The sequence below is a fragment of the Phyllostomus discolor genome, chromosome 12, assembly GCF_004126475.2.
Source record: "Phyllostomus discolor isolate MPI-MPIP mPhyDis1 chromosome 12, mPhyDis1.pri.v3, whole genome shotgun sequence".
Classification (NCBI taxonomy): Eukaryota; Metazoa; Chordata; class Mammalia; order Chiroptera; family Phyllostomidae; genus Phyllostomus; species Phyllostomus discolor.
The window spans coordinates 3,880,746-3,908,213 of NC_040914.2; the positions used below are offsets into that span (position 1 = coordinate 3,880,746).

Genomic DNA, 27,468 nt, shown 5'->3' on the forward strand with positions numbered 1-27,468 from the left:
CCCAGACCCTCTGAAGAAAGAGGCAGCAGCACACCCAGCTCTCAGCGGAACGCAGTGCGGTGGCAGGCCTGGGGGTTGAAGTGGGAGCTCAGCTGCCCCAGCATGTGGATCCGAGGCCCCTACCCCTGCACCTCAGTCTCTGCCTTGTGGTTGAGGGGGTAAGATGGCTCTCCTGTGTGCCTGAGGCTGTGAGCTGCTTCAGGTGGAAGTAGGGTCTCAGGCAGCCCACAGGGAGCATGGTGTGTCCTCACAACAGCCCTCCACCCAGGTTCTTCTTGGGCAGACCAGAGAACTGGGCTGTCCTGGCCGCCCCCGCCCCCTGCCGCGCCCCGCCTCTGCACTCTGCCGGGAGCTCCACAGGAGGAAGGTGAACTTTGTCTCCCATCATTGTTCACACACGCATGGATGCACAAAGACACATCCAATCAACTGAGGGGGTGGAGCGAATGCCAGACCCTGGGGGTCGGATGGGGTGGGCAGTGGTGTGTCCAAAGGGCAAAGACCACATGTCGTCCCAGTCCACATGTCATGATGCCCTCTGGGGAAGGCTCTATTAGTAACTTTTCACCCACCTAATGAGTCCAGCCAAGTTTCTCCCAAAGGTCTCCCTGTTTCATCCTTTCCCCACCCCATGGCTTCTCCACGGCAGCCAGAGTGCTGCTTTTACATAGTAAATTTCCCCACGAAGCACCTCAGACATGCCTCCCCCGTGGTAGGCAGCCTCCAGGGCGGCCCCCAGTGGCCCCACAGCCTGGTGACTTGCCCTTGCAATCCCCTCAGCGTGGACTGAACCTAGAGACTCGCTTTACACACAAAGAACACAGCTAACGTGACGGCGGTCACTTCCGAGAGTGAGTCACAAAGATACTGGGACTCCGAGTTTGTTCACCCTCCACACTTGCGCTGGAGGACGCCAGTTCCCAGGCTGCGAGCCGCCTTGTGGGAAGGACCTCTCGGCAGGACCCAAGGGAGCACCCTGGCCAACAGCCCGAGAGGAATGAATCCTGCCAACAGCCAGCTAGCTGAGCTTGGAAACACTTCTGTCCTCCATCAAACCTTCAGATGGTAGTGGCCTGTCTCCCTCTGAGCTTCCACTGGGCCTCCCCCTGGGCCTCCACTAAGTCCCACTGGCAACCAGGCCTCGAGCTCTTGGCATGCCCAAATGCAGGGCCTTCTGGTAGAACATGGGGGTGGGCCCTCCTTCCCTTTGCCCCACCCCTGCTAGATGCCAGCTGAGCAGCTCCCTGTGCTGGAATGCTTTGCCAGCACTTGGTTAGACACTCTTCTTCTCTGCCTCCAGCCCTTCCCACAGGACTCAGACGAGGTCCACAGGAGATGGGGCTAGTGGATGGACTAGAACGGGTCCTGCCATGGGTGTGTGAGCTTGCCTCTATCCCGAGGCTCAAGGCTCCCTCACTGGGCCAGACAGACTTACAGTGCATTCTCTCCTGTGGGTGCCCAGGTCCTCTTGACCCTATTCACAGTTTCCCAGAGAGCTGGAAGGTGTGAGGTCTGCCCCTTCTTGCTGGGCTCCTCTCCACCCCTCTTCCCAGTGAACTGTGAGCCCCAGAGCATGTCTGGGAGCGCACAGCCAGCTCAAGGACCGCAGAGGGGAGGCCAGGATGCTGATCAAGCCAAACCCAAGTATCAGGGGCTAGGAGCTCTCTCCCAGGACTGCCTGAGGCCATGGGGTGTGGTGATGGCGGGTTCAGCCCAAATGTGCCCCTTCTTTGCCTAGTGCCATGGCCCTGCCCCTTCTTTGGAGCTGGCAGCTACCCTGAAGGACACCCCTTGCTGAGGGGTATGACGTGTAGTCCTGGGAAAGGCCAAGGGGAGAAGCATTTGGTACCTAGAAAGCAAAGGGCTCCACCCTTCCATAGGAGCCTCCCCAAAGCAGCAGCCCCTGCAACCAGAGGGAGGACAGGAAGGCCACCCCTTGGCCAGGCCTGCACCTGGAGAGAATGCCGCACTGCATGGGAGGGTGTCATTATCCTGACTTCGTCCAGGAAACCATGGGCAGGACAGACTTTGCCTTCAAGAATAGCGAAACAGTGACACAAGGCAGGCTGGAAGTCTAGAGAACGATTACGATCTGTTCTGGAAATACAGCCAGTTCTGTGTGTGGGGCCAGAATCTGCCACAGGTGTGGCTGAGAGCTGGCCATGGGGCTCAGGTGCCCGCTGGAGCCCCCAGTGTCTGCTCACAGCAGTGCCCTGTGGCACTCTGGGGAGAGCACCCTGCAGGGCATCCACGGTGCCCCCTTTACAGGCGGCGTGGCCGGGTTGGGTTCCTGGCTTGGCCAGGCAGTGGGGGCCCAGGAGAGAGGTACTCCGGACGGGAAGGCACACAGGTTTGTGCAAATGGCGCATACCCACTGGTCTGGAATGCAGCCACCAGCCCGCTGCACAGGGAGGCTTCCCCAGGGAGCAGCTGCACTTGGCACCTGGTCACGGTAATTACTGCTGAACTTTAAAACCTAACGCAGCACAACCACAAATATTTAACATGTGTTCCTCCTCCCGGGGGGCAGAGAGGAAACGGGAGCAAATGGCCAGATTCACAACATGAACTCCTGAGTCGGCTCACAAAATGGATTAATAAAGAAGCCAGCTGCAGCCAGCAGCAGCCCCAGCCCCGGCACTGCCAGTGCTGCTCCACTGCTGGGAGCAGGGGACCCACCAGCCACTGACACCCGGCTCCCCCGAGGTCCACTCTAGACTCTGTGGGACACATATGTGCACAGACACTCACATGGGTGGAGGGACGTGTCCACAAGCTTGCAGGGGCCTGGGCTCACACACCGAATACACAGCCTCAGTCCTGCCCCCCAGTCCCAGGCCCCACCGGGCGGTGCTGAACAGGAGCCTGGCCTAGCCTCCGGGGTTAGCACCAGGTGGTGGTTCGGCACTGCCTCTCCATCCCTAGCTCTACAGATGGAGACTTCCAGGAGGGGATGCCCATGGAACCAGGTTGTTCCCCAGCAGGAACAGAGGCTCAGCCTCAGAACAAGAAAACACGTGGTTCTGGAGAACGAGTGACAGTGTGAGAGGACCGTGACTTGTGGGGCCATCCGGGGAGTTGGGCACAGGGCCGTCAGTGGCTCCTGAGTGGTTCTGGATGAGGCCCATCTTCCCGGCACCTGCGTGTTGGGAGGCAGCCTGTCAGGTGAGGAGCAGTCAGGGACTGTGGTGCAGTCTGGGTGCTGGTGGGCTCTGGGAGCCGAGGCCCTGCAGCCAGGCACATGGGGGCCTGGAGGCCCCACCTGCTGCCACATTTCCCTCCCGCTCCCCTGGCTCACAGCCCTCAGCCCAAGGCTCCCTCGACCCTGCTAGGGGAGCTCCCTCCTTTGTGGCAGTTGGAAGAAGTACACCCAGAACTGCCCTAAGTGGCTCCATTCTCAGTGTCCTGAGCCAGCAAGTCCCGCTGAGCCCAGCCACTCTGACCTGCGCCTCCCAAAGCATCTACCAGGACCGGGTGAGGGGACACAAGGGGACAGGGAACTCGGGGCCAGAGGTGAGGGGTCATCCCCAGCTGAATGCCCCAGGTCGACTCTTCCGGCTCCCCTCAGGCCCCAACCCCTTCCCTCATCAGGCCTCTCTCCTGGGAGCCCTGAAGCCCCAGGTGGGCAGGAGAGCCAGGGAGAAACCCTGCCTCCCACTCATGCAGCCTTCAGAACGGATGAGGAGGAGCAGCCCCTTTCACCCCTGAGGAGATTGAGGTTCCTCTGGGAGAGCAGAGCTGTCGGGAGAAGAGCAGAGTGGTCCGGCCCCGAGAGCTCCTGCAGGGCCCAGCAGGGAGCCCAGGCTAGTACAGTGACAAACTGCCGGGCAGTTGGTGTTTAATTTTCACCTTTTGCAAATTTCATTACCAGGAATTTCAGGCTTGAAGGATTAGGACCTGAGGCTCAGCTCTCAAAGTGAAGGTCTGGACGGAGTCAGGATGGCAGCAGGCAGACAGGTCAGGCACAGGATGCCCCGGGGGTGCGCAGGGGCTGTGAGCAGGGTCAGACTGCAGCCAAAGGAGATGCCCTTCCAGGCCCAGGTCCCCTCACCCCCAGCAGGTCTCTGCAACGCGCAGGGCCACAGATGTGGGGACCCAGTGGGTACCCTCAATCATTTCCACTGCCACACAACTCCTCACACACCCACATGGTGTGACACACCTGCACACGCACACTCGTGGCCCCATGACAACCCCACCCCCTCCTTCCCGCCCGCCCGTGCACACAGCCAAGTTCAACAGCCCCCTGGAACTGTGGGCAGTCACTTCCGGCCCTGTCTCCCCATCACTCATGGGGGTCCTCCTCCAGGGACCTGCCTGAAAGCAGCTGCAGGCTAGCTGTGCTCCAGCCCAGCGCCTCGCGGGCATCTGAGCAGGGCGGCCTTCCCCTCCGGGCCCCTGGAGTGGCTGCAGAGAGGCAGGGCTGCTGGGAACGACCCCAGGTCAGCCCCCCAGCCCCACCACCTCCCTCACCCAAAGCTGGGCTCTGCAACAGGGTTTAGGAGCCCTTGGGAGAGCTTGCTGGGCCACCCTCCCGGCAGAGGCTTCCATGACCTGGGGGCTCTGAGGGTGGTGGGGAAGGGAACAGGGTCAAACACAGGGTGAGGGGAGGGGAGGGGGACAAGCCCAGGATGGGCAGGCCTGGGCCTGGCCTCCACCCTCCTCCAGAGTCGTCCCTGGCAGATGGGCCCCCCAGGGGCATTGTCTGGCTTGCTCCTGCACACAGGGCTGCAGGAGCACATTTTAAAGTGTTTTCAATTATTCATGGGGACTTGGAAGAGCTGCTTGCCTGCCCAGGGCAGCCCTGCAGCCACACTTTGCAGAAGGCTGCTTGGGGCCCCTCTGGCGGTGCCCCCAAGGGGCTATGTGTGTCCTCACCTTGGATGGGAGAACCACTGGGGAAGGCGAGCCCCCTGACACTGTACCTGACCTCATGGGTAGGGGCCTGGCCCAGCACCTTCCCCTTCTTCTGAGAGGGTTCACAGGGCTGGGGCCCCGTGCCCAGGGTGCAGCCAGGTCTGGCCGTGGAGACGAGGGCGAGGCCTGAACAGGAAATCTGGGGTAGGGTTTGGGTTTGAGGGGCCAGAGCCAGCTCAGAGCCCGGGTGGCTGGTAAGCAGTAGAGTCTGGTCAAGTGCATGTGGTCGGAGACCAGGGTCATTGAAAGCCTGAAGCAAGCGAGAACAGCTGGCCTCACCCAGGGCCTGCACAGTGACTGTTGTGAGCCCCACGTGAGGCTAAGGGTACTGAGAAGGCAGGCCCAGCACCCATCAGGACATACCTGTTAGTGCCTGGGACAGGAGACCTACGTCAGGGAGCAAAGTGCAACAGACTTCTGCCCGCCCATCTCCCCATTCCCCCCCACCTGCACCTGCTCTCCCCTCCCCACTCTCAGCCCCTGTGCTTTGGATGAGGTGACACCACAAACTCCGGGAGGGGCGTGGGGTTCAGCTGAACCAGGCTGATAAGGGAGACCTGGAGATGCCCGGCCACCCCTAGGGGGAGGCTGCCTGAGAGTGAAGCCTGTGGGGGAAGTGGAGGTGAGGAATGGAGACACTCAGTCCTGATGGCCCCAGGACAGCTCCTGAAAGCGGCCCCACCTGGTGCCGTCAGTCTACGGAACCATTCCTGTCCACCCAGGACCCTTCCCCCAGAGGGGGACAATGGGTGAAGTCAGGGTTTCAGCCACCACTCCTCCCTCCCAGACACTGGCCAAGGGCGGGGATGGTGAGATGGCCCAGGCTGGGGCATCCTGCAGCACACCACCCCGGAGAGAACCCAGGAGCATCTCAGCCCTCTCCCCCCAGGAGGGGGCTGTGGCTTCTGGCTTGTGGGCAACACCCTGATGACAAACACAGGCCCACATCTTCACGTAGGCACACGCAAGGCACACACAGCCGTGTGTTCACCAGGACATACACTCCTACACACCTGTGTGTTTCCACTCACATGAATGCTCAGAGACGTGTGCAGATGTTCATGTGGCCACACACACACAGACATGCACACTCTCAGACAAATACAGGCACACACACACACCTGCAGATGAGCCCTCAGGCACGCCCCAAAGGTGAGGCGTTCACCCTGCAGCTATGCTCACACTCACAGGCACACACGTTCTCCTGAGCCCAGGGCGCACAAACGTTCCCACTAAACTGCACACTCCTGAGTGTTTGGAGTGGAAACACGGCCCGGGGAGCACCCCCGGCCTGCAGGGGAGAAGCTGAGTCTGGTCCTGCCTCTCGGTCTCCAGCAGGCTCCGGAGCACAGCCTGAGGATCTCTGGCCGGGTGAACACCAGCTGGAAATGATTAGCTGTCAGTCAGCCCTTGACTGATGCGGTTCGCTCTCAGCAAAGGGCTGACACGTTATTGATCCACTTAGTGCACTCGGTCCCCAACCCCAAAGCCTGAGCCGGGACCAGCTGAAGATCAGGAGCAGCAGGGCAGGGAAGGGCCGTGCCGGGGGAGGGTGGGTGCTGCGAAGAAACAGCTGTTTCTGCTCAGAAACCTCATCCGTGCAGCCACGCCCCTTCCAGGGTTGGTTCCTGGTCCCGAGTGCCCAGCCAAGCTGGAGAGGGGAAGGGTTGTGACCAGGGAACAGGGAGGATGGAGGGAAAGCTAATGACAAGCCCACGGAAACACTGTTCGTGAGAGCCGCCAAAACGACAAAGAGCATTTGGGCTCTTTTCTTGGACATGGCATCAAGCTTCCTTTCTGTTTTCCGACAGAATTTAGTCCACAGCAGGGACTCTGGCTTTAGTCTATCAATAAACCTTTACTGATCTTCCGTTCTTATAGCATATTTGCCTACTCATCCATTGTCTGTCCATCCATCCGTCCATCCATCTGTCTGTGATCGTCCACCCAGCCATGCATGTACACACCCTTCGTCTACCCACCTACCCATCTGTCCATCTATCCCACCATCCAACCATCTGCCCATCCCTCCCTCCCTTCCTTTCACTCAACATTTATTAAGCACCTAGCAGCACTTAATCCTGGCATCCATTATGCTTATGGGAAGTGGGAAGGTGGCTGGGGGTAAACAGAGCCAGGAGCATATCTGGGCACTGTCCTGGGGGGTGCCCAGTCTCAGACCAGGACAGATGACAGAGGGCGGATTAGTACCCCATGGGCTGGCCCAGGGTGCCCTCTGCTGGTGGCATAGCAAATGCACACCTCTAAAGCCAACACTGGCTCTAGAAGACCTTGGAACTGGGCTTCCAGGAATGGTCATGGGGGTCTGGTAAGGGTCCCTAGGGACCATCAGCCTTCCTGTCAGGCCCTATCACCTCCTGCAAAGGTTTCATTCATGGCTATGTGGACTTTGGGTTTCCTGTTGCCACAGACTAGGCATATTGGGGACAAATGGCCTTGAGCCTAGGCATGGGGACACGGGCAGGCCGAGGACAGGCAGGGCCTCTTTGGTCAGACGGAGCTTTGGCCACCCCAGCTCGGGCCGTGTCTGACCACCATTCTTCTCTGCATCCAGGTCGGGCCAGAGCACGGTGCTGGCTGCTGATGCTTCCAGCAGCGACGGGCACGGCCATCCTTGAGGGGGACTCCCCACTCCTGGCCCCAGCTCCCAGGCGAGGCTGGCTGCTGCAGGCATGGAGGGACCGAGGGGTGGCATTTGGATGGGCAAGCAGGGTCTTGCTTCTGGAAGTTCCTACACTGCACACCAGCTCCCTGCCCCCTGTGTCCTCATGGCTCTGGAGTGACGTTACCTACCTGTCATCACTGTGAGGTGCTGAGGTCACTGTGGGAGGCCCAGGGGGTTAAAGCAGGGAACAGTGCTACCCCCTCTGCAGTGAGTAGATCTCTGGTTGGCAGAGGCACTTAGGCTGAGCAAGACTTCGGCTGGTGAACGGTGGCCAATAGGATAGAGTGCAGTGTGTGTATGTGTATGTGGTGTGTGTGTGGTGAGCGTGGTGTGTGTGTGTGTGTGTGTGGTGAGTGTGGGGTATGTGTGGTGTGGGTATAGTGTGTGTATGTAGGGTATGGGGTGTGTGTGGTGTGTGTTTGGGTGTAGTGAGTGTGTACGGACACAGGCCCCTCCCCCAGGCCTGGTGTGCCCTGAAGCCTCCCCATATGCCCGGCGGGTGGGGGGGTGAATTAAAGCCCTGGAGATACTTGGATCCTGCTTCTTCAGTCCCAGCTCCCCCAGCTGACCCATGCCCAGCACTAGTAGGTGTTTGCCTTACATCGAGGGAAGTGCAAATGTTTAAAACAAAACAAAACAGAACTTTTTAACAGCTTCAGTAACAGTATTATTTTGGAGGTGTCAGACACCCACCTTGTCTCTGGCTCTAGAGAGTCACACCTATGACATCACTGGCCGGGAGGAGGCTGGCAGGCAAGGCAGGTTCCAGGCCCTGGAGCTGGAGCCTGGGGTCCAGAGCCCACCCCACCCGCCCCAGGCAGAGCAAGGCCTGGGATCCTCCCTTCTCCTCTGAGTAGCAACAGGGATTCCGGATTCAAAGGGCAGCCTGAGGCCCCAGCTGCAGCCTCCGTCTCAGCACTCCCAAGCCCAGGGGTCTGCGGCCCCTCCCACAGGACCCATGGGGCCTGAGTGCTCTCGCTGCACCCCAGCTGCTTCCCTGCAGGACACAGGGGACTGAACACGTGCATTTGTCTGAGCTTCCTCTCAACATCCCAGTGGAATGACGGCAGAGCATGAGACTCAGTACCACATGAAGAAAGAGACCTGGAGGGGATGGCAACAGGTGACAGATTCCAAGTTTCTGGACACCAGGCAGTGGGTGGAGGGCGGTATCAGATTCCCCAGGTCAGGGAGCATGTGTGGAGGACTGACCCACCTCACTGGACTGGAGGTTGAAGTGCCCATCTGCTGCCCGCCCCCACCCCGCCCCCTCCCAGCAGGAGATGGGAGATGCCCATCCACAGGACCTGCAAGGACAAACAACCCTGCCCTCAGTCTGGGAGAAGAGCAGGGCAGCTCCAAAATAAGAGGATTAACTGGCAGGCTTCAGGGGGACAGATGCCAGCGCCCCAGACTCCCTGCCTGGCCCACACATACCAAGGGTCCCCTCCACACACGCGGCCAGAGATCACAAGCCTCTCAGTTATGGGCTGAGTGGTGTCCTCCCCAAATTCACGTTAGTCCTAACCCCCCCAGGACTTCAGAATGTGACTTACAATAGAGTCCGTAAAGAGGTATTAAGTTAAAATGGGTCATTAGGGTAAGCCCTAGTTTAATGGGACTGGTGCACTGACACAGAGAGGAAATCCAAACAGACACAGGGAAGACCACAGGAAGTCACAGGGTGAGGACCATCCAGAAGTCAAGGAGAGAGGCCTCGGAAGAAACCAATCCTGCTAACACCTCAGCCTTGGCCTTCCAGCCTCCCTGAGAGACTCTTCACATTGTTCAAGCCCCCACTCTGTGCCGGTGTGTTCCCCCCCCCCCCCCCCCAGCAAACTGACACCCTCTTCCTTGGAGCACTCCAGCAAGATGCAACTCATCACCGCTCTGCAAATGAAGTCTCGCTGCCCTCCGTTTACATCAGCCAGGCACTTGCTGTCCCACTCTCGACTCTGAGTGGATTCCTAAAAGTCACTAGGTATGTGGGGACAGCCTCCAACATAAGAAAGAACAAAAGAAATAGGTGACCCCAGAGGAAACAAAAATAATCTATGAACTAGCCCAGAACTGCAAATGACTTAGTCGTGAACCGGAAGGGAGCCGGTTCAGTGAGCCAGAGGCACGTCTGCGTGAACACTGTGAAGCTGCTGGGAGGGGCTCGCCCCTCCACACCCGACGTGTGTCAGCGTGCAAAGGGCCCACCACGCAGTGTTAGGCAAAGGAAGGCAGATGACAGTACCGGGCAGGTGACTGCGCTTGTGCAAATGGCAGGAAGATAAGAAGGGTTTGGCAGAAGGTGGTCTCCAGGCTTGCCATGGGGATGTGTTGAGAAGTTGAGAATATCGTCTACGCAGGCCCACATGTGTGCCAGGTTAAAAACAGTCGCCATGGACTTTCTGACCTCTCTGCTCACTCAGACACCTTAGGACTCACAGAGGAATCCCAGTCTGACGTGGAGAGACAGCAGCTGAGTGTCTGAGGAAGCCAGCATAAGGCGAGGCACACAGCAGGTGTCCACTGACTGCTTACTGGATGAAAAGACAGATGGACGGGCGGATGGGTGGATGGACAGACGAATGGGGGATGGGTGGCTGGTTAGACAGGATCACATGATCAGGCAGGAGGCTAGTGACAGCCGGGGCAGCGGGCCCAGCAAGGAGGTGGGAGTCATCCTGAGCACACTGGGTGTCTGCGCCCTGAGATCTGCGCACTTCCCAGGGCCCTGTCACTTCCTGGCAGAGCAGACACGATGCCCAGAAAAGAAGTTGAACCTGTTGAGTTGCCAAGGCAACCAGAAGTGTGATGGGTTGCAGAACCGACAGTCCCAGGGAAGTCCTGTCTTCCATTTCCTGAATCACCATCCTACCAGTGCTCCCTCAAGGCCTGTCGCTGTCAGTGCAGAAACCGTCCCTCTACAGTGTAGAAACCGTGTCTCCTTCCTCTCCTGACCCCAGCTGTCAGGAGAAGCTGCAACAGCCCAGCCAAGATCCCCATGTTATCCACCCCTAGGCATGGCGGCCTGGGTCCGAGCTCCTGCAGGGCTCAGCTCACGCCAGCGGCAAGGCAGGGGATAGCCCAGCCAGACCATAGACTGGGAGCTTTGGGCCAGTCACAGCACACCCATGGCCTTGACCACACGTCTGCCCCTGGTGTGTGGGGAAGGGGAAGAGCAGGGGCAGGGTGTGAGGGAGCGACTATTAAGGGCAGGGCTGGGGCTCTTTACTGGCTGGAGAAGGGGGGCAGCTCAGAGGGCAACAGAGCAAACATGAAAATGGCACAGAGCAAGCATCCTGGATGAGTCTGCCGGAGAGCCGTGAGTTTGTAGCAGGTGACACACCTTGGTACCCCAGTCGGGCTGGTAGAGAGAGGGGCTGACTGGGTCTCGCAGGGTGGGGCGGAGCGCCGAAGGCGGGTTACAGAGAGCACTCTGAAGTCTGTAGGCTGCAGCCTGAGCGGAATTCAGAGGCTTGGGGCAGTGTGGGGCAGGCCTGGAGTCAGGATCCCCCTCTGGGAAAGAATGGGGAAGGGGGAGCTGAAGCAGGGGCTTAGGCAAAGAGAGAGAGCCACTCCCAGCTGTGTCACCTCCCGCAGTAGACAGGGGCCAGAGAGAGAGGATAAAAGAACTACAGAGCTAGAAGGACCCAAGCCTGGACGTTGTCATTCTGATGACAAAGAGTGCCTGTGACCCGGGATGAGGCCCAGAATCACCCTCCCCATCTCTCAGACATGCCGGGCCATCACTGTCTCCTAAACCGGCACTTCTCAACCTCCCATTGCATTCAGACCACCTGGAAGTCATGTTAAAGAGCAGATTCTGGACCCATACACCTGGGGTCCATCCTGAGAATCTGTGTTTTTAGGGAAAAAAACACAGAGCTGCCCCCCTTCTCCCACCCATTGCCGCTGCTGGCGGTCCACAGTCGCACTCTGCGTGGCATGATCCTACACATAAACCCTTGCCATTGGAAATGCAGAACCTTGGGCCCCACCCAGACCTCCTGGATCATTACCTGCATTTAACATGTGGTCCAAGTGGCTGGTTATGTCAAGTCTGAGAAGCACTATTCTGAACCAATGGCTTTCAAAGTTGTTCACACAGTGGAGTCCCCTGGGGAGCTTTGAAAGCTGTTGCCTGAGTCCCTCTCCTAAAGGTGTGGGTTTGATTGGCCTGGGATGCATCTGGGACATCAGGCTTTTCACACCTAGGCCGGCGATTCTAACCAGCTGCCCAGGTAGAGAACAGTTGCTTTAAGTAGCAGCTGCCCTTCCTAGTGCCACGTAGATGGAAGCCTTGGCATTGCACTTGTACTTCTGTGGCTGCTGTCGCTCAGCTCCGCACACCTCAGCCAGGCTCTGTAGCTCAAAAGAATGACAGGCTCAAAGCCCCAGTCCCAGCCTCTCCGGAGACAGCTTGAAATGCCTGGCTCTGCCTCGAAGCTCTGCCTGGTAGCCATGCCTTGAGGAATGGAGACCCCAGGGAGGGAAGAGAGGTAGGCAGCTGTGGCACCAACACAAGTGCCCATGCATCAAACACCACCCGGGAGGGGGTCTGCCACACTGCTGCTCCCACCACTGCTATGGGCCTCGTGTGCCAAGTACCAGCGCCTGCCAGGGTGGCCAGTCCTCCTTCCTCCGCTGGGGGAGTGGATGCTGGGAGATGGGGCACCTCCACAGACCCCTGTGAGCCAGAAGAAGCTGCAAGTGGCTAGTGGAACCTCACTTCACCCACCCACTGAACTGCACTGGTTGTTGAAATGCAGCCATGGGTCAGGGGTGAAGGGGCCTGTGCCAGGTGAGGTGGGGTTTCCTGTGCAGGCCAGGGGTCAAGTGCCAGAGACCCCAGTGTGAGCTCAGGGCTGCATCACTGAGGCCTGGCTGCTGTCCAGGGGGTGAGGGCCCACACTGGTGGCACCATCTCCATCTCTACCCCATTCTTTCTAGCTGAGTTTTTCTTCTTACGGAAGTACATCTATACAGTCATCTGTCATAAAAGTAAAGTCACTTCTGAGAGTGAGGGGGCACTGATAATACTTACACCATGCCACAGAGTAAACTGGGACTGTCCCAGACAGGCTGGGCCAAAGGGCAGAGGTCTGAGGGCTTCCGAGGGTAATGTTCACAGAGAGGCTGTCCTCCAGTTCAGCACCTGGTCAGGCCAGAGACCTCGTGCCCTGTTTGTGCAGACACAGGCCCGGGCCTGCAGGGAGGGCCTCTGGAATGGCTGGGTGAGGATTGGACAGATTACTTTCCCCCAAAAACTGACAAAACAGGAAAAAAGAAAAGCAAGCAATTGGAGAACTCTGGAAATTGACCAAAGGTTTACAGCATATTAAGAAGCAATTTTTTTTTTCAAGAAAATCTACTGACCCCAGTTTGTAGCATTTCAGCCCGGGGCTTCTTCCGTCACCCCCACCTGGTGCCTCGATGGGTGCCAACCTAACACGGGAGAGCAGGCCGTGCCCAGGTGTGCTGGTGAAAACCACAGTTCTAAAGTCTCAGCCAGCCTGGTTTGTGGCACTGACTGGGGGAAGCAACAGACCAACAGACCAGACAGAAATCTAGAGGCAGATCTGGGACGGGAGGTGACTGAGGTGGACAACAGGCGAAGCAGGTTCGAAAGGGAGATTCATAGCTGTGAGGTCGTTCTTAGAAGAGAAGGATCTCAAATCAATAACCTAAGCTCCTACCTAAGAAACTGGAAAAAAAAAGAAAGAGTAAACTCAAAGCAAGTAAAAAGGAAATAATAAAAAATTAGAGTAGAAATCAGTGAAGCAGAAAACAATAAAAGACTAAAGCAATGAAAGCTAATTCTTTGAAAAAAAACAACAAAATTGACAAACTTTTGGCTAGACTTAACAAAGAAAAAAGAGAATACACAAATGACTGACATTGGGAGTGAAAGAGGGAACATCACCAATAAGTGTAAGAGAATTCTATCAACATTTTTATGCCAACAAATGAGATAATTTAAATGGAATGGGAAAAGCCCTACTAAGATAGAAATTACTGAAGCTGACTTAAGAAGAAACAGAAAATCTGAATAGACCTATAGTAAAGGAATTGAATTAGTAATTCAAGAAATCTTTCTATAAAAAAATAAACAAATAAGTGAAAAATCCAGCTCCAGATGTCTTCACTGTAGAGTTCTACCAAACAGTTAAAGAAGAAATAATGCCAATCCTTTGCAAAACACTCCAGAAATAGGGAGGAAGAGGGAGCACTTCCCAACTCATTCTAAGATCTATATTAATTCGATACTGAAGCCATACAAACACATGTCAAGAACAGAAAACTACAGACTGCTATCTCTCAAAATATCTCACAGAATAATCCTAGCAAACTAAATCCACAACATATAAAAAGGATCATACACAAGACCAAGTGGGCTTTATCTCAAGAATCCAAGATTGACGTAATAATGTTACACACCATATTTATAGAATAAGGGATAAAACCACCTATACATCTCAGTAGATGTAGAACAAGCAGCTGACAAAATCTACCACCTACTCATGGTCAAAAATTTTTTTTCAACAAAGTAGCAGTAGAAGGAAACTTCCTCAGACTGCTACAGGCCACCCTGTACCACCCTGCAGCTGCCATCACTCACTGCTGAAAGTGGGAGTGCTCTCCCACTGAGGGCAGAATGCGCCACTTGTATTCCATGCTGTACTAGCCAGTGCAGTCAGGAAAGGAAAAAAACGCATTCAGATTGGAAAGGAAGTAAAACCCTCTTTCTGTCTTTTAACAGATTTTATTTATTCTTAGAGAGGGGAAAGGAAGGGGGGAAAAGAGGGAGAGAAACATGAAGTGTGAGAGAATTATCAATCAGCTGCCTCTCGCCCACGCCCCAACTGGGACTGGCCCGCAGCCGCCTGGTCATGTGCCCCCACCAGGATTCAACTGGCCATCCGTCCCCTGGTGGGATGATGCCCAACCAACTGAGCAACGCCGGTCAGGGCATTAAACTCTCTTTACTTGCAGATAACATGATGCTGTATTTAAAAATCCTAGGGAGTTCACAAAAAGAACTACTAGAATTGACCAATGAATTGAAGGGTACAAGATCAATATGGAAAAATCAATTGCCCCCTAACTGGCGTGGCTCACTTGGTTGGGTGGCGTGCTGCAAAGGGAAAGGTCACCAGTTCAATTCCTGGTCAGGGCGAGAGAGGCAACCGACCAATGTTACTTTCCCTCTCTTTCTCCCTCCCTTCCCCTCTCTCTATAAATAAATAAAATCTTTTTTAAAAAGGAAGCAATAAATGATCCAGAAATAAAGTTAAGAAATAAAGTTTATGAGCATCAAAAAGAATAAAATACTTAGGAATAAATTTAACAAAAGAAAGGTAAGAGTTCTAAACTGAATGCTACAAACTATTCCTAAGAGGAGCTACCAGAGACCTAGATAAATGGAGAGACATTCCATGTTCATGGATTGGAAGACTCAATATTGTTAAGAAAATACTTCTTCCCAAATGTATTGTTGGATTCGATGCAATGCTGATCAAAATCCCAGCAGGCTTTTTGTTGGCAGATGTTGACTAATCCTAAAATTCACATGGAAGTTTACAGGTTTTACAAAGGCCTAGAGAGCCAAAGTGATCTTGAAAAAGAACTAACCTGGAGGACTTATACTTCCTGATTTCATGGTGTGTGACCCTTTCTGTAAACTCATAATAATTAGGACACTATGCTATTGGAGTAAGGATCGACATACCAATGAATTGAATAGAACAGAGACACCAGAAGAAAAAACCTTATATTTATGGCCAATTTATTTTTGATGAAAGTGCCAAAGCAATTCAACGGGGAGGAAGAGATGGTCTTCAATGGGTGGAGCCGGGACGAGTAGCCAGCCACACTCGGAAAGACGGAGGTAGAACATTGTCTCACACAAAGTACAAAAATTAACTCACAATAGATCACAGACGCAGATGTAAGAGCTAAAACTAGAAAAACTTGGAGAAAAACAGAGGAGAATATCTTTATGACCTTAAGTTAGGCAGAGATTTCTTAAATACAACACCAAGAGCAGGATCCATAAAAGAAAAAAATTAATGAACTGTACCTCTCCAAATTTCAAAAGTTTTGCACTTTGAAGACACCATTAAGAAAATAAAAACAAACCACAGATAGGAGAAATTATTCACAAATCTAATAAGTTTTTGTATCTAGAAAATAAAGAATAACAACTCAATAAAAAGACAAGTAACAATTTAAAAGATGGGCCAAAGATTTGACTAGAATGTTTCACTAAAGAAGATATTTGAATGGCTAATAAGCACATGAAAATAGCTCAATATCATTAGCCATTAGAGAAATGCAAATTAACACCACAATGAGCTACGACTTCACACCCACTAGAATGGCTGTAACTAAAAAGACAGACAGTAACAAGTGCTGATGCGACTGTGGAGACGCTGGGGGCCTCACACATTATTGGTGGGATCATTAACGGTGCAGTTGTTCTGGCAACAGTTTGGCCGTTTCTTTAAAAAGTCAACATAAAGTTACTATGCAACCTGAATATCTCCCCAAGAGAACTGAAAACATACATTCACACAAAGACTCACATGTGAATGCTAATAGCAGTATTAGGCATGACAGACGAAAAGTATAAACAATCCACATGACCATCAACTAGTGAAGGAATAAACCAAACGTCCACACAGTAGAGCACGACTCAGCAAGACAGAGGAGCAAACTGCCAGTACAAGCTACAACGTGACAAATCTCCAAACATCACGCTAAGCTGAAGAAGCCGGCTGTAAAAGACTGAGTGCTGTATGATTACACGTGTGTGCAATGTCAGAAAAAGCACACCAGTAGACACAGCAAGTAGGTAGTGGCGGCGGGAGGGGCTGAAACAGGCATGGGAGATTTGGGGGCCAGAGAAAACATTCTAAAATTGGACGGTGGTGATGGGCGCCCAGCTCTGAAAACTTGTTAGACATCATTGAAATGTACATGTAAAATAGGTGGATGTATGGCATGTAAAGTTTACCTGAATAAAGCTTATTTTAGAAGGCCCTAGCCCCGCTCCCCGCCCTGTGGCAGGCATTCCCTGGAGTTTACTGCTTCCCTCCCCGCTCCCCCTTTTTCTGGCTCCTGGGAGTTCTCCTTCCCGAGTTTTTAAAAAGTTTTAGGTTCCCTTTTACTCAGGCCAGGTGGGCACAGCAGCCCAGCCAGCCCACACCACTGACATGCTGGCATTTTTTGCTCCCTGAGAAGTGCTGTGTGTTCACCTCAACGAAGCAAATGGAAGAAAGGAAAACCAGGCTCACTGGGGCAACGTCCCAGCCTGGGTGTGACCTCTGCTGCTGGGCCTGCCGCCCCACTCTCTCTAGGACACAGAAGTAGTCAAGCCACTCTGATGCCCTCCCTTTCTTGTTCTCTGATTGGTGGGAAGTCCCAGCATGTCCTTGGCCTCAGACCCTGGTTTGCAGCTGCAGAATGGAAGGAGGAGGCGGCTCCAGACACCAAGAGCTCCTGGGAACAGCACTGAAATGCCTGCTTAGGCAGGAGTGGGGGCAGACACCAGGAATCCCCCGCCACCTTGATCACTGTGAGTCCCATTGGAATGGGGACCTCTTGGTCCTAGTCTCTGCAATAAATGAGTGCAGGTGGGAAAGTGCCATGGCAGTCAGGACCCAGCTCCTCCTGGCCTACAATCTTTCTGTTCTGACTGTCCCTCCCATTCCCCAGGAAGGGGCAAGGCCCACACACATTTTGCCAGCCCTTGTATATTGTACCTGCTTGGTGAGCAGACTTGGTTTAAGCCCAGAAAATCCTTTAATTGCTGCTGCCCCTTCTGGCTGGGCTCTGGGAAGGAACGAATTCGAGCAGTGATCACTTGACTTGAAATAGTACGAATATAGTTTCATTATTTGGTCTGCTCAGGTCTCAGGCAGAGGTTACTCTACCTGGCTTTGCTGACTTGGTGCTGAGGTGGCATTTCCTCACCCACTTCTGGGCCCCCATGGCCACTGAAGTCACCAGCCTCAGCCTGGGCATGACTGTGTCCCACGCCTGCTCCTGGCAGGTTCAGATGTCAGGGGGCACCCGGAGAAGCCAGCCCCAAACTTGGGTGGGAAGTGTTTCCCACGTGAGCTGTAAGCCTGAGGCATGCACACACCTCATGGTTGTGCATGCACATACCTCATGGTTGTGCATGCACATTTTTGTACACATAGTTGTGAATGAGAGCCAGGCAGGCCAGCACTTTCCCAGAGGCCCCCGTCCCTTCACCAGCACACACGTGTGCACAAGTAAGAACGCGTCTGCAATGCACGGGAATGAAGCACACCCCAGACATCACTATGGCCAGCTGTGCAGCCCCAGGCGGACCCTCTGGCACCGTGCGTCTCACAGGGTGGCATTTCACAGCTCCGAGGGACTGTCAGAGTCACCAGTGAGCCCCTGTGTGTCTGGGATCTGAAGCCCAGGGTTCTAGTTTAGGCACTGACATTTCCTGGCTGTGTAATCTTTGGCAAGTAACTTGCCTCTCTGTGCCCCGGTTCCCCCATCTGTAAAACAGAGAAGGGTGCTGTGAGACTTCAGTGGGAGAACGTGCGTAAGGCACGTGAAGTGCCTGGTACACAGTAGGCACTCAGCACTCACTGCATCACTACAGTCAGACCACACCCCCAGGGGCCGCCTCCCAGATGCTGTCGGTGGGACTCTCTGGTTCCACTGACACCCCCAGTGAAGATGGTGGAACTCAGCGGACAATTCTTTCATTCAAAAGTTTTATTTATGTGGGAAAAACAGCTGAACTTAGATGGGTCCCATTGCCCCCAACAGCCACTGCCTGGGGGACCCTGCACCGCCAGCTGGCCTCTGACAGAGGGTAAGGGGCGCCTGGGGCTCTTCCCATCCCCACAGCCTGCAGGTGTGGGCAGGGAGCCCGGCCGCCTCTCACTGAGCCCTAAGGCCAGGCCTGGCCCTGGCCTGAAGTAGCAGCAGCAGTGAAAGGATTGGCTGCAAAGTGTCCCTTGCCAGGCCAGACCTGGCCCCTCTCCTGGGGGACCCTTGACAGGCTTGTCTGCCGCGGACAGTGTGCTGGGTGGGGAAGCAAGAAGGCCCCTGGAGCTGTCCCTGCCACATGCCATCACTGTGGGGAACAGGAAGTCATTTTCCATCAAAACCGGAGCCCACTCTGCAGCCCACCCCCCAGCTCCTTGGTGAAGGGCCCGCCTTTGTAGGGAGGATTGAAAGAAGCGATTCGCCCTTTATCCACTAAAACAGTAGCCTGCTCGTGGTGCAAACGCCTACATAGGAGTAACCGTGTGTCAGTGAAGGGAAGTTTCCATTGCCTGCCCTTCCAGGCTTCCCGCCTGGTCCTCGACCCTCCCCCACACCTCTGCTGACCAGTCAGTTGCCTTCTCGGCCCCCAGGTCGCACGCCTGCGTGATGAACAGGTGTCTGGCAGGGCTCCTGACCCTTGAACCACACAGAAGCTCCTCGGCGCCCCAGGAGGCCACGGGGGTCAGCAGGCACCTGGCAGAGCTCTGCCCACAACCCCTTGGGGTCTGGCGTGATCTGAGTCTCCTCCCCACCAGGGGTGAGGGGGAGCGATACACAGGGAGAGTGGGAGGGCAGGCCTCAGCCCAGGGGTAGGGGCACTGGCAGACCCTGTCCGTCCAGCCAACCAACAGCGGGGACCAAGCTGACACTGCTGGACTCTGGAAACACCTTCTAAAATTTGAACTGCCACTTGAAAATCAGAAGAATTCACATAGGTGTATGTTATAGATTCCCAGTTTCTTTGAAAATGGTGAAAAGGAGGATCTGGCCACCTTGGGCCTGCATCCCACATGGAACTCTTGGGGGGAGCTGTCCGTCCACTTCACCTCCCCCACCCTGCTCAGTATCCGTTTTCCGATGGACCGAAGACCCCATGCAGTTTTCACTGACACCCGCCTCATCACCCCTTCCTCTTCCATATCACCCTCCCTCCAGGGCTGGTCCGGACTCCAGGGCAAAGGTCGAATGCATTCACAAATGGTAGCTTTGGGTGGGGGGAGGGGAGTCCCAGGCTCCTTTCTGGCTGCCTTTCACTGGACAGAGCACATTAGAACACACAAGCAAAAAGTGGCAGGGAGTTCAGTGCAATCCAGGCTGGGAACCACCTGGGCTGAGAGCCACTCGGCAGGGGTTAGACCATTGACCTGCTCTGGGGACAAACCACGCTGGGGAGAAAGGGAGCTCAGATGGGGACCAGCCTATGCCATGCATGCTCTTCAGGACTTCTGGGGGCTAGAAAAGGACGTGGTCTGGCTGGCGGCCCCCCAGGCAGTGGCTGTTGGGGGCAGCAGGACCCATCTAGGTTCAGCCGTTTTTCCCACATAAGTAAAGATTTTGAATGAAAGAATTGTCCACTGGGTTCCACCATGGTTGAAATTAATTCTGGGGAAATAAGATTTATAATGAAAACAGCAGCGGATACGTAACTATGAGCTCCTGGCCTAGGCGGGGCCTGCCTGAGCTCCCAACTTCCTGCAAATGTTTTGGGAAGGAGAACACCCACCCTGGCCCTACAGCCACATGAAAGGTGTCCCCATAAACAGGAGAGGATGGCAGCTGAGGCCTCTGGGCCTCATCACCACCCCCACCCTGCCCAGGACGCCCCTGAGGGGCCCACTGCCCCATGGATGTGCACCAGCCTCTGGAGCCAGCCCTTCGGCGCCTCCACTTGCACAACTACCACCGTGACCTTGTCAGGGGTTTAAAAACAGTGGCCGTGGAGAGGACTACAACCATAGCACTGGCCCTGTCCTTGGACCTGTTCTGGCACAGAACCACTTCTCCACTGCCCTTGTTAGTGATTGGGGACGTCAGAAAGGTTGGCAGGGCCTACAAGCAGAGCTCCACCAGGCCCTTCCCCATGCTGGCAGTGGGTGGGGTCTTTGGACTCACTGTGTCCTGAGCTTACCCTCCCACAGCCCTGAGACCACAGGCCAAGGAGGGCTGAACAGGGAGGCAAGCCGGGCAGAAGGGCCAACCCCGCGCACCTTGTGCCTCTCTGGGGCTGCAGCCTTGTGCTGTGCTCCTGCTCTCCCTGCAGGTCCCCTGGGCTGAGCGGGGGCTCGGCTCTGAGGGCAGGCAGGCATTTCCCATCGAAGACGCCTCTGAGGTGAATGGGGAGAGAGGCGGGGAGGCGTGGGCACAGGCAGAGGGAGAGAAGGTCTGGCCAGCTCCACCCTGACATTGGGCTTGACGCCAGCCCAGCTGCAGTCACAGTGTCCCAGGACAGATGTAATTCTGGGGCATCTCACACACAGATCTTGGCCCCTCCTCCTCCTCTCTAGGTCCCTCCAATTTATTCTGGGCCCCGGGAGTGGGAAAGGGGTCAGCCCACACCTGAGCCCCGCTCTGGGCTCTCTGAGTCATGACTCACGTCTCAGGCAAACAGAGCCCGATTCACCCCTTGAATAGAGGGCCTGGGGGGATAATTAACCGCCGTGGAGACACCACCTGAAACTGGGTCTTCCGGAGGCTGGTGTGGTGTCGGAACCGCCAGCCCGGCTTGGCCCCCACTCAGGCCCGGTCACAATGGGAGACCCAGTTTTCCAGCTGGACTGTAATTTCAGAAGGTGTCTCTGTGTGGCCTTTGTTAACCAAGACACCAGCAGAGCCTTGGGGCTGGGGTCAGGGAGGCGGCTGCCGTCCAACTCTACTGAGTGTCGGCAAGAAAAGCCCTTGGAGGAAATGGCAGAAAGACAGAAAACTCCAGAAATGCAGACTGTGACATTAGTAGCAACAGGTGAGGGCGCCAAGCAAAGGCTTTGCAATCAGGAGAATCTGGGTTCGAATCCTGCCCGGGGCCCCTCTGGCTGCAGGACTGGGGGAGTCTGACGTACCTCTCTGAGTCGAAGCTGAGAGCAACGACGCCCCCCTCCCAGGGCGAAGGGGGAGGAAACGGGGCACTGGGACAGGGTCAGGCACCGACAAACCAGGGCTGGGACCATGTTCCAGGCACGGAAGCTAATTGCATTGTCTTGTTTTCAAAATCATCGCCGGGCACGAGGGGGGAGCTCTGTGGCTTCCAAAGCCATTTTGTCCATGGCTTCATTAGAGCCACACGAGGATCCCATCTTCTATTTTTAGTATTTTACTTTAATTCCTTTAAAACATAAGTCTTGCTCTTATTGGATATGATTGTCCCAATATTCCGTTCTGCCCTCCTTTTTAATTTCCCCACCTCTAGGAACCTTTAGCATAACAATTCTGGGACCATTTTCTATTAATATGAATTTTCAGATTACAGCAATATGATGTCTGTTTCCTAATTTAATTAGGTGATTCCTGTTATTAGTTCCTACGTGCTCATTACTTTTCATTTAGCATATTTTAATGCACCAAAGGAAGGAGAGGCTCTGGCTGGAGACCCCAGGGTGTCTTGCAGGCAGGAGGGAAACGTCCCCCCACCTGCAGGCCGGTGGAGGAACCCAGGAAATTGAGATCACATCAGGGAAGCAGATGCCGGGAGCTGAGGGCAGGTGCTCAGGTGAGAGAGGGTTGTGGCAGACAGGCTCCCACCACAGAGACGGGCCCACATGGACACCCTGAGGTCGGGGCCTCCCAGGGGAAGCAGCAGTGAGGATCCTTCGTGAAGCCCTGTCCCCAAAAACACAATCAGAGAAGGCCCCAAAGCCAGCATCCCCAGGGCCCCCCAAGCCCACTGACCCCGGTGCCCGCACCCGAGGGTTGCATATCTGATACTGCCCCCCCCTTTTGGGCATTCACTGGCCAATCACCACGTGCAGGCCCCACGGCTGCCCCTGCATCAGCACTGCCCTCTGCACAACTCCAGGGGGCACCCTTCACAGTGCAGTTTAAGTCAACACTACCCTGTAATTAGCACAGTGTGGGTGGTGCTCCTAAATGTGCAGGCCCTCCCTCAATGCACCCACCCCATCGAGGCGGGCTTGGCCATCCACGGTCCCCTCTCCATACCCAGCCCTCACATTGTCCACACAGAGCCCACCAGGGCTCCAGCTCACTGACCACTCCCTGGCACACAGCTATTGTGGAGTTTCCAAGAAAGAGGGGCAGGAAGCCAAAGGGCCACTGTTACAAGCACCCCAACCCCCAGCCCCGATTTTGAGAGCTGCGCATGCTGGGAGGAGGACAGGGCGCTTCAGAGAATGAAAGTCAGTGGGTGGTTTTCCCCAAGTCACTTTTCTTTGCCGTGGCTGCAGACAGGCGAGTGGAGGAAGGGCGGGGCGGCCCCGGTGAGCCCAGCAGCACTCGGCACTCGGTAAGAGCTTGGATAGGCTGCCGGTGCACTGGTTAGAAACGCCGGGTGCCCAGAGTCCCAGCCCTGCTGATTTTGCAATGATAGATTGCCAGCTACTTAACAGGATGGATCACTGCAATTACATGTCACTTCTGATATTAACAGTCACAACAAGGATGTGTCAGCCTCACAAGGTTTGTAGGAAATATATATGATGTTCCACAATGCCGTTAGAGAATGGTTTCAGGAAACAGACTCAGAGGATTCCAATAAAACCTACTTGTCCAGGGAAAGCAGATGGCTCCACGGGAGCCGGAGGGGCTGGCTTCCCTGGCCCAGCAGGCTGCCCCTCCCTGGACGGGGCCTCGGAGGGACAGCCACCACACTCCCGTGTTCCCCATCGCCCTCACAGGGGTGACGGCAGAGCTGCTGGGGCCTCACGGCAGGCACACCTGTGGCCCGGCCCACCAGGCTTTTGGTCTGGGGGTGTGCTCTCCGAGCCCCAGCGGGATACACCTGGACAAAACCGGTCATGGCAGGAAAAAGACGAACCCCTGACCTGGCAGCACGGCCCTCCTCATGGGCTCAGGCAGGGCTGTGTGTCTCTGGTTCCCGTGCCCCAAGAGCGAGGGCCACACCCCCTCCCCTGGACCAGAGTGGGACCCTGGAGCCAGCCGGCCGGTGGGCGTTGGGATTCTGGCTCTGTCGGTTTCTGGCTGTGCGCTGCGGGGTCCGATACTCAGCTGTGTGTGCCCTGGGGGGAAACCCCGGCTCCAAAGTCTCAAGCAGACCCGCTACCTGCTTCTGCTGGGGGTCAGTGCCGGTCCCCGCTGGTGAGGTGGAGGAGGCAGCCAAGAAACAACTGCACTCTTCCAGGAAGCCCTCCTGACCCCTCCAGCCAGGACTCCGCCCTCCATGCGTGAGAGGGAAGGCGTGGGTGTGGGACCTGAGAGTGAAGACGCAGGTGGAGGCGAGGCAGGGCCTCCTGCTTCTCGCCCGGTTCTGAAGTCTGTGGGGCTGGGCCGCGGGTGGAGGGGTGATAGGGCGGCTCCACGCCCCCTGCCAAGCATCTCAGATGCTGTCTGCTTAAAACAGAACTCGTGGTCTCCAGGCCCCTCCCCCAGACCACGCCCCGTCTGTTGTTTGCCTCATCGAGAGGTGCCCCTGACCCCTATCTGCCAGAGCCAGAAACCCCAAGCTGAATTTACCTTGAACAAAGATGGCTGCCCTCTTCACCCTCCTCATCCTCCCACCCACGTGGTCCAACTCCGAACCTGACCCCTGCGTCCACCCCACCCTGGCCCCTCCCATCCCAGGCCTTGCCATCTCTTCCAATCTCACTCAGCCCCTCCCAGCTGGTCTCCGCGTGGTGACTGTCCTCTTCCCTGCTCCTGCCTGCAGCACCGAAACATGCGGCCACTAGAGTGGGCTTTTTGATAGCCACTCCCCCCTCAAAATCCCCCCAAGCTCCCCACGCCCTGTGGCAAAGGTTTGCTCTCCTGCAAAGCTCCAAGGGCTCCCTGGACCCCAGCCTGGCTGTGTCTTCAGCCACGGAGTCTGCATCCACAGATCACACTCCAAGCCCCGGACACACAGGGAGTTCTTGCCACACCACATTCTCTCATGCCTCCAACCCTTGATCCACGCTCTCCTCCCCTACAGGCTCTGTTCAGGGCCCAGACCAGGCAATAGGAGCGTCGCAGTGGTTGGGAAGGCAGCAGGTGCGGGGGGGGCAGCAGCCAGCTCTGAAGGTGGCTCTGAAGCCCAAAGCTGCACCTCAGGTGCAGCTGTTCACCTCCCTTACCCCAGAAATCTCATCTCTCACTCAAATGGTGTAACAGCACTTAACTCACCGGTCTGAAAGCATTAAATGAGTGCCAAGTACGTGTAAAGTGCTCGTGACAGTACCTGTCACGCGGTGGGTCCCCGAGCATGTGCACTCACATCTGTAGTGATGCTGGTGGTGTGTCCACCCTAGGGAGTGTTTGGCACTTTGTCTGCAAATAGGAATAATCACGGCTCATAAAAATTATATGCATTGAAACGTGTAGAGTGCTCAGCACAAGACCTGGCACGTGGTGAATGCCTGGTGGTGGTTATTATTATCGTCCTTGGATGCCCTTGTGCCCAGAAGGAATGCCCTGGGGCAGGCTGTGGGTCAAGACAGCATCTGAGCTGCCCAGCCCCCTGGTCTGCACTCGGCCTGGCTTGGGGGCGCCTGCGGTCACAGAGCTGCCTTTCTGCCTCGGCGCCCCAGCCCCCGCCGCCACTCCACCATCCACGACTTCAGACAAGCACAGCTTCGTCACTGAAACACAGGCGGCCCAGCTTTCAGAAAAATCACTCTGCCAAAATGAAACACTAAAAAAACCCCCCACACCTATTTATAGTGTGGCTAGCAACAAATTGTATCATGAAGTCAATTTTTAAAAATGTATCAATGAGTCAACCAATCAATCCACTGGTCACTTCAGCTTCGTGGGTCACTAACAACGACTTGCTTCACCCCATTAAAACAGAATTCATCCCACTGAAGAGAATGAAGAAGGAATGACAAAATCAAACAGCACGTTGTCAGCCCCAGGGAATGAACGGAAAGATCCTGGCAACCACACCGCAAACGCCAGGCAGGCAGATGTGTGCCTCCTGAAGGAGAAACTCGCACCACAGGTGGCTCCCGGCCAGAGAAAGAAGGGACAACCAAGCCTGTGTCTGATCGAACTGCTAATTCACTTACAGGGAGTACAAAGACCAGGAGACAATATTGAACTCTACCAGGCGGACACAATCAGCAAAAATTCCAACTGTGGGAAATGCTGCAGGACTTGTGACCCAGTTAGTTTCCTCCACGAAGCAGCAAGAGAGAAATAAATATGGACTCTTGCAGATGGAGGGCATTTAAAGGCTCACCCGCCAACTGCAGTGTGTCGGCCTGACCTGGGAACTGAACACAACAAATTGGAAATAAAAGTATTTATAATATTTGTGAGACAGCAAGGCTGGACACTGGCTGGACATTTAATAATATTAAGAAATTGTTGAACATTTTAAAAAAGAGCTCTTGTCTTTTAAACTGAGAAGCATATTGAAATATTGACAGGTGAATGGACATTCCATCTGGTGCATGCCTCCAACCAGACGGAAGGAGGGAGGAGGCCAGGGATGTGCAGGGGCCCGCCTGACCGCACGGGGGTGTGGGCGATGGGCACATAGGGGTTCACGGCGCTGTTCGAATCTGCTTCTGCCTGTCCCCAGCCCTCTGTAAGGAAATGTTCCTAAAGAAAGCCAGCTTGTGAAAATTCAGGCTGCCCGGCAATGGGTGTGGAGCCTGTCTTCTGCCCCCGCCCCCCAGGGTCCTCACGTTGGGCTGTTATTCCCAGTTCTGGCCTGCTCTCTGAGTCTTCCACTTAGGGAGGGCCAAGTCTAGTTTCCTGGGTCAAGGAATGAGGTTCTTGGAGCCTCAGGGCCTGGCAATGCTGAAGAATAAAAAGTCGAACAGGTGAATTCTCTGATACAAGAAAATCTAATCTTAGAATGAAGGTAGGTTAACTGGTAGTGACTCACATTTCAAAAGATTTGATTTAAATATAGCAAACGTTTTGAAAATACAGCTTGATTTACAAGAGTTGGCAACCCCATAGGATTGCGTCTAATGCACAAGCTACGTGAGGCTTGCTGACTGGTCCCTGAGAAACCCAGCTGCTGTTAACACCTGGCAGCTGCATGGGAGAAATCTCTCTGACGCCCAGACCCCAAGGAACCACAAGTAGCTAACAGTTCCCAGCCGCCCTCCCAAGCGTGTTTCCGAATCTTCACCTGTGCACCCTCCCCCTCCCACCGTGGTCAGTGCCGCCACCGGCAGACGCCCGTGACTCTGTTCCCAGGGATCTCTCTGCCCTAGGAAAGACAGAGCAGCCTGCGTGGAGTTTCCCCTGTAGATGCCCCACTTCCCCCCGACCCCCGCCACCACCCCGCCTTGCCTGATCTCTCAGGGCAGCCTCCTGCATCTCCCACGGGTAGAAATCCACCCAGAGGCTCCACCAGGGCCCTTGGGGCCACCCACCTCTGCAACTGGATACATATACTTTGTAAGCACTGGTTTCCAACAGATAAATGTAATCAAGGTTTATATGCTCAGAGAAGCCAACAGGATGGGATTGTTTCACTTGAAAGATCAGAAGAAAATTGTAACTAATGTTGTGGAAAATTACTTTGATATTGCTTTCTTGGTACCGAATCACAATTAGGCTGCCGTGAGAAGTACAGGGAAAGAATAAATGAATAGTAACAAATCAACACAAACAGCTTGTGTCAGGAACACTTTGCTCAGGGAAAGTAACGTAAGCATTATTTAAAGTTTTATGACTGTGTTTGATGTGATTTACGCAGTGTCAAGGTTGCCCATCACCCAGCACGTGGCGAGGGTGGTCGAGCTCTATTTACAGCCTGAAAAATTCGGTTCAAACCCCAAGCTGCTCCTTGCCTGCATCCGCCCGGCTGCAGGGGACGCTGGCCTCAGCTTCCTTCCATCCTTCACACTCTGCCAGCCCGAGCCTCTGCGATCCGCCCCCACCCACCCAGCTTACCGCTTCATCCGGGAGATCCCAGCCACCAGACC

The 27,468-nt window shown here is 55.2% G+C and overlaps 1 protein-coding gene across 2 annotated transcripts in view; it reads right to left on the reverse strand.

The window, feature by feature from the left end:
• CHST8 (carbohydrate sulfotransferase 8) overlaps nt 1-27,468 on the reverse strand; it is a 111,196-nt gene that overhangs the window by 27,629 nt on the left and 56,099 nt on the right. The window lies entirely within an intron of this gene.